Source organism: Arachis ipaensis, chromosome B06 (assembly GCF_000816755.2).
Source record: "Arachis ipaensis cultivar K30076 chromosome B06, Araip1.1, whole genome shotgun sequence".
Taxonomy (NCBI): Eukaryota; Viridiplantae; Streptophyta; class Magnoliopsida; order Fabales; family Fabaceae; genus Arachis; species Arachis ipaensis.
Genome location: NC_029790.2, coordinates 125,334,838 through 125,342,609, shown reverse-complemented (window position 1 = coordinate 125,342,609; position 7,772 = coordinate 125,334,838).

Below are 7,772 nucleotides of genomic sequence, written 5' to 3'. Positions count from 1 at the left end.
GGTAACTAAGAAAATTATAAATAGGATTAGGATTACGGGTGGAACGAGTACCTTGTCTGAGAGCAATAGGAAGACTACTGCTAACTCCCGAAGAAGGATCCAAGGACGGTTCAACCACGGGTTCAGGAGATGAGTTATCTTGGACTGCAGGCCATGGGCGGCGATGATAAACCTGGAGAGCTTTGTGGGAATAGGAGGCCCATCTAAGTAAGGAACAGGAAGCACCTCCGTAATGGAAGGTGAAGTGATGTCGGGTGCAGAGAAAAAAGGGGTATTCTCAAGAAAAGTGACATCTGCAGACACGAAGAAACGATTAAGAGCTGGAGAATAACAACGATAACCCTTTTGAAATTGAGTGTACCCTAAGAAAACACATTTGATAGAGCGAGCAGTTAACTTGTCTTTGCCTGGGGTAAGATCATGGATGAAACAAGTACAACCAAAGACTCGTAGTGGAAGAGAAAAAATGTGCTCATGAGGAAATAAAATGGAATGAGGAACTTGATTTTGCAAAACATAAGAAGGCATACGATTAATTAAATAACATGCAGTTAGAACAGCCTCACCCCAAAACTTAAGGGGAACATAAGTATGGAAAAGAAGAGTGCGAGCAGTTTCAATCAAGTGACGATGTTTACGCTCAGCCACACCATTCTGTTGAGGGATATGAGGACAAGACGACTGATGTAGAATGCCTTGGGAGGACAAGTAAGACGAAAAGGGTGCTGAAAAATACTCACGAGCATTATCACTTCATAAAATTTTAATTGAAGTTTTGAATTGGTTTTGAATTTCAGAACAGAAAGACTTGAAATGTGCAAATAATTCAGATATGTCCTTCATTAAATATAACCAAGTGCAACGAGAAAAGTCATCAATAAAGGTGACAAAATAACGAAAACCAGAATGAGAAGTAACACGACTAGGTCCCCATACATCAGAATGAATAACAGAAAAGGGAGACGCAGCTCGTGTATTGACACGACTTGAAAAAGAACTACGAACATGTTTACCTAAATAACAAGTTTGACACTCTAAGGTAGCCAGACGAGATAAACTCCGGACCATAGCTTGTAACTTCGAGAGGCTGGGATGTCCCAGGCGACAATGGACCACGTCCAGAGACTCAACAGCAGCAACAGAAGACACAGTAGTAGTGGGTAAGGCAAGCCGATACAGTCCTTGAGACTCACATCCTGTACCAATCGTCTGTCCCGTTCCTCGATCCTGCACAATGACGGAGTCAGCAAAAAAGGTAACAGAACAATTAAGAGAACGAGTAAGTTGGATAATAGAAATCAAATTGAAAGGACAGTTAGGCATGTAAAGAACATATTTCAAAGGTAATGTAGGAAGAGGAGTAGCTTGACCTATTCCCTTAGCACCAATTTTAGAACCATCAGCAAAAGTGATAGAAGGAAGAAATGCAGGGTGTTCAAGTTTAGAGAGGACAGAAGAAGTACCAGAAATGTGATCAGAAGTACCTAAGTCAAGGACCCATGGTCCAAGAGAAGAGGAATGAGAGACACAAGCAACATAATTACTAGAGTGGGCCACCGAAGCAACGGGAGTAGATGCCTGCTTTGAAGCTTGGTACTTGAGAAACTCATCATAATCATTGCCAGAGACAAATATCCCTTGTGGTTGTGCGGCGGAGTGAACGTCAGATGGCTCATTAGTTTGGACAACATTAGCTACCTTAGTAGGACGACCATGGAGAGCATAACATTTATCCTGAGTATGACCAATCCTATGACAATAGGTACAACTAAGGCGAGTACGATTACCACGACCACTACCACGACTCCCACGGCCGCCGCGAGTGGGCACTTGAAAGGACACTTGAGAAGAAGATTGGGATACCAATGCAGTTTGTTTGAAAGTATGGGTCTCAAGAGAGGGGCCGGATTGCAAGAGTCGTGCAAATACGTCCTCAAGGGAAGGAACGGGTGAGGTGCCCAATATTTGTTGCCGAAGAGATTCGAGTTCAGCTGGCAACCCAAGTAACGTAAGTACCAAAAATAGCTTTCCCTGTTGAGCATGATGGTCATCAGCATTAGACACATAGGGAATGAGAGTCAAAAATTCTTCCTTGACAGCTTCCACAGCCCAACATAAGATTCCATATCAGTTCCTTGAAGCTGTAAACTACACAGCTTCTTAGCAACATGGTAAAGTCTTGCAATGTCATTAGTGTATAAAGCTTTAACACGGTCCCATACCTTTTTACAAGTTTTGTAAGCCCGAAACATAGTCACCTTTGGTGGATCAATGGTCTGCCACATAAGGTTACATAGCTGGGCATCAATCTTATTCCAAGTGGTTTTGTCAGCGGCGCGAACATCATCAACAGATTTAGTAAGGTGGTCTTCATAGCCTTGGTCCATGAACCAAAGTTCCACAGAATCATCCCAAGAAAGGTAATTTTTGGCACCCATCAATTTTTCAGAGGTCATTGTAGCGGTTCCAGAAACAACAGATGTTAGAACAGCCGGTTTGCCACCATTGGAGTTGGTGTCGGGGGTTACCTCAGAAGACATGATGGCAGACACTCAGAAACGGCCAGAAAACACCTGCAGAAGGGAAACGAGGGCCGAAAAAAGCATGGGCAGCGGAGCGTGACGTTCACGCGCGTCTGGAGCGGAGGTGCGTGAGGACCACGCGCAGGAAAAAGGGGCGGCGCGTGTCGGTGCGTGCGGCGGTTGACGGCGGTGAAATTTTGGGGACAGGCCGAACTTGGCTTTCCGGTTCTGATTCTGGGGTTGCTTCGGAGTGGGTCTGATGTTTGACAAGGTTTTGGCCGGAAAAACAGTTTCTGACGAAGAGACACAACTGATAATGTCAGCTGGTGGGAAAAGGGAACACGGCTGAGAGATTGCAGCCGGAAAAAAAGAAAAACAAATAGAAACAAGAGCCGGGTCGGAACCCGCTCTGATACCAACTTGAAATACACGAATGGAGTGAGACAAGGATTGTGTTTTGGATGAATTCCTTGAGAGAATCATCTCTCAGCGTCAATATATATATAAAATCCCTTAATACTAGGAGATACAACAGAATCAGATATCTAAAAATAGAAACTATATCAAAACAAAATAACTTATATACAGCCTATATCTTTCAGAATAACTTATATACAGCCTATATCTCTAATCTGATATTCAACAACTATAATTAAAAAAATAAAATGAATCCGTTAACATTGATAATTCTTATTTTTCATAAGGCATGTGATCCAATCTATAGTAAAATATTATTAAGCCAAAAATAGTTTTGTTGGACATAATTTTCTACCCTCAGCTAGCATAATAGCTAATGGAAGGAAAATAACTCAAATCTAAATGCTTCTAGTGCAAACAATACCACTCAACCAAATAGTGAAGGAATGCTATATATGCGCTCATTATCCAAAATATGATCCTTATCTTTACCTCTATCCTTATGAATACATTTTTGGTAAGTAACAGATGCAAGATTAATAAAACAATGGAAAAGTATATGGAACCAAAAGGTGATAAGTCAAAAAGTAAATAACTTAATTAATTTATAATTATATTTAATTAATTTTATTTATTTTTAATTTATAATATTTGATATTAATTGCTTCTCACTCTAAATTAAAATTCTGAATGATACGTTGGAGAAATAGGGGCGGGGATCACGGAACTTCTAATAATCCCGATTCTTAGTATATAAAAAATTTTATAAAATATATAAAAGAACATCCATTTAGTATAAAAAAGAAACATTCTGATACTTAGTAGAAAAAACATCATAATGTCTAGCATAAGTACCATCCACGTAGAGATTTTGAATTCACCCAGAGGCATTTAGCTGGTTTTTGGCTGGTACTCTCTTGGTTTCTAGCATTGTTGATTAGAATAAATGTCTTTTTCTCCATCTTTAATAATTATTTATTCGAAGAACAAAACAGTCTTTTATAATTTGAAAATTCTTAACCAGTTGCTAACAATAGGAACTTCCGATAATCCCGATTCTTAATATATAAAAAAATTTATAAAATATATAAAAGAACATCATTTAGTATGAAAAAAAAAATATTCTGATACTTAGTAGAAGAAACATCCTAATGCCTAGTATAAGCATCATTCACGTAGAGATTTTCCATTGTTATAAAACAATGGAAAACAATTGATCTTTGTTTTTGACTTGGTGGTGACTAATATCTCTACTCCTAAAAAAAAGTTAGCTGGTTATAGTTATCACATTTAAAGGAATAGAGTGATCATACTATATGATATGTGAAAGGTATAGATGGATTTGTCCCAAAAGTACAATATACCTCCCATCAAGTCTGATAGTGTACGTATATCTATTAAGCTGAATTAAGTTATATATTTTAACTTCCTTTTAAGTTGACATCTTTTTCTTCAATCGGATCAAATCAAGCACGGTTTATCAACATTAACCTTTTTTTTTTCTTTGGAGGAAGGTGTTTACGAAATAATTAATTTCTTTTGGGGAGTCAAAATATTCAATAGGAATGAAACTTTGAAAAGCTATGATCTTTTTTTTAGAGTGACTTAGAAAGAAATGTTTAATCTTATCTATAGCATTAAGAGAGATAAACAGACCAACAAAAGCTGAATTTATACCGTCAGTGGTAAATGAAATTAGCACTTGAGATTTTCAAATTTCTGATTTTGACATTTTTAGTTTAAGAGCAAAGGTTTGTCCACTCTTAACAATGAATTCGACAGAACCGACCATTTTTGGTAAAAAGGAGAGATCTGATGGCAAGTTGCTACTAGATGATGCCATGAAATTTAGAGTTGAATTCCAGTGTTCAGTCTCAAGATGTCAATAATTTTTAAACAAGGTGTAAATTCAAAAGATAATGTACTAGAAATAAAATAGAGTTTGTACAAGTTCTATTTGATACGGTGACATAAAGAGTAGTACAAGAAGTTAAAATAGAATAAAACTAAAATGCTACTAATAATGTTCATAATAATGTATAAGTCTTTACTATCCACATCACCCTGAGATTCTTAGTTTTGGTTTTCTCTATAGTTTTTGCCGGTACAACGTTTTTGACTTTTTTTCTTTTTTTTTTTAGTTTTTTATTTGAGTTTTTATTTCATTGTTAATAACAAATAAATTAACGGTTTTCAAGTTTGTTTTACTATCTTAGTACAGGGAGCATAAATGACTCTTATAGGTGTTTTAATGTTTCAATTATAGTGTTGATGTAAATTAAAGAAGTAAAATTTAAAGATAAAAAAATAAAAAATATTATAGATAAAATTAAAATAGATGCAAGTAGACAAAGAAGAACAAATGAAAATAAAGAATTTTAATTAAAATATAAAATAGAGTATATGTGTTTTAGTTTAAATTTTTAAAAAATACTTAAAATTTTTCAATTTTACTCAATAATATTAGAGGAACTGAGAATATTTTTGAGATATCTATGACATGTTTCATAAGAATTTAGTTCAAATTTTAATTAAAATTGATTCTGATATCTTATTAGTGTCAATTGAAGAGTTTTTTTGAACGTATTAATTAATAAATTGGACCATTCAATTATTTATCAATATAATTTAAACCAAATTATTGAAATTAAATAATACAACAAAAATTAACAATAATTTTAACTTATATCTATTTGCTTAAATAACTTTTCTAAATAATGATATTTTGTGCTTAACATGAGAAAGAAACTTGTTGCAAAGGACACGTGGACCAACATAAGGCCAAATTTAAATTGAACACCAAAACCAAATACCTTCTCATATGTTTAAGTTAAGAGAAAAGGGAAAATGATAAGATCGTTTTCTACGTTATTATTAGGAATTACAAAAAAGAAAAAAAAATCGTATCCATGGATATCTATGGGTATTATCCGCGATGAAAAGATTCTATCCCACGAATAAATAAGGATGGGTGGAGATTGAGGTATCTGTCTTAGGAATTTATGAAAAAAATTTTACTTAAATATCTTTATATGTATAATCCGTAAAAAAGATAAAATGGAGACGAAAATATTTTACTAAACATAAACGAGAGATGGGAGAAGAATTTCTAATTTTCTATCCCATAAAAACCCATTGGGATCCCTAGATATTACTAAGGAAATTGAGATAGACTAAAAGTCTTGCAAAAAGGTACTGACGATGTCAAAGAAAGAAAGATAAACTAAAATACTTGTATATAAATATGAAATGGTCAAGATGAAAGAATGAGTGTATACGTAACATATTGTAAAGTCTTCCACCACAGTGGGTTGACAAGAATCCAAAAATGTCAAGTTGAGCTGCACCAAAACACAATTTCAATTTAAAAGGCAACTGAAGTTTGGAGATTAACTGGACTTCTATTGGACATCCACTTTCTCAAAACACATCCGTACGCCGAAACTAAAGAGATTAAACTAACGTTTCAGTTTTACAAAGTATTTGGAAATAATTTTCAAATATAGGTCAAAAGTCAAATATGCCCAAAAGTTAAAGAGTTACAGTAAATATGTTGTGAAAGAAAACAAGTTGGTCAAAAATATATAAAAAGAAATTAAATTATTTCATAAAAACTCACTTGCTATGATAAAGTATTGAAAAATTTTAAAGTTTTTTTGAAATACCAATATTTATGTGATTTTAACCGTTAATTTTGAAAAATAATTTAAAAAATTAATTTATATTTTAATATCAATAAAATATTAAAATATTATTACAGTTTATCTAAAAAATACTTTATATTTTATACGTATGCGTGTCCCCGTGTCATGTAAGATTTTAAAATTCGCGTGTCGGCGTGTCCCGTGTCGTGTCGTGTCCCGTGTCCGTGTCAGTGTCCGTGCATCATAGGTATATATTGAAGAAAGAGAATTGCAACTTTAGACTTTAGTTACACAAGTTGAAAAGTGGTTTCCCCATGAAATATCATGAAATAGAAAACGTCAAGTCAAAATGTGATTTTACGAAGTTAGCCCTTTCCAAAAACCCTAATAATACAAGGTGCATCAAACCCATTTGTCTCTCCTGGTCTCCTATCCAACTCACTACTACACCATCATCATCATCATCCCTGTCAGTGCCCATCAGCCACCTCCAACCACTAGAAGCACCACCAAACTCCAAAACTACTCCAACCACCATGCACACCCAGCTATTACGATTGACATGAAAATAATCCAAAGTTTGACATGAACTAATTATCTGGAAAAATAAATAAATACATGAGTATGATCTAGCATATCGTCCTTTTGGTATATTTGATTTCACCGTTTGATTATGGACAAATTTGTGGTTGTTGACTAGCTAATTGCATGTGATGTTTGAAGTCCCATTTTGTACCCCCACTATATTAAGGTGTGGATTATGGTGTGATTATGATGCAAATCTTGTGTTGGCCCCAAAAGCACTGCCACGGTTGAATCTCACGTGATATTGGTCCAAGAGAGTAGAGACCGACACTAAATCCAACCATCCTAATCAAATTGGAATTGGAAACAGAGTAACATTGTTGAGAAGCCGAATCTGGTGCCCACTTTTTACTAGCAAAAAATTGGAATCTAGTTCAACAAGGAGAGCCCGCTGTACGGCATAAAACACAGCCTCATTAGTAGGTTCTTCGTCTTGTCTTGTGCCCACAACTAGAACCCCCTTTTTCGGATTATACTAGTGCATAACCGCACAATCATTTCATTTCTATGGACCAAAAACCAAAAAAAAAAAGAAAAAAAAAAGAAAAAAAGAAAATATGCTACTATATTCAAAATCAAGGAGAAATATTAAATATGAGGAGTT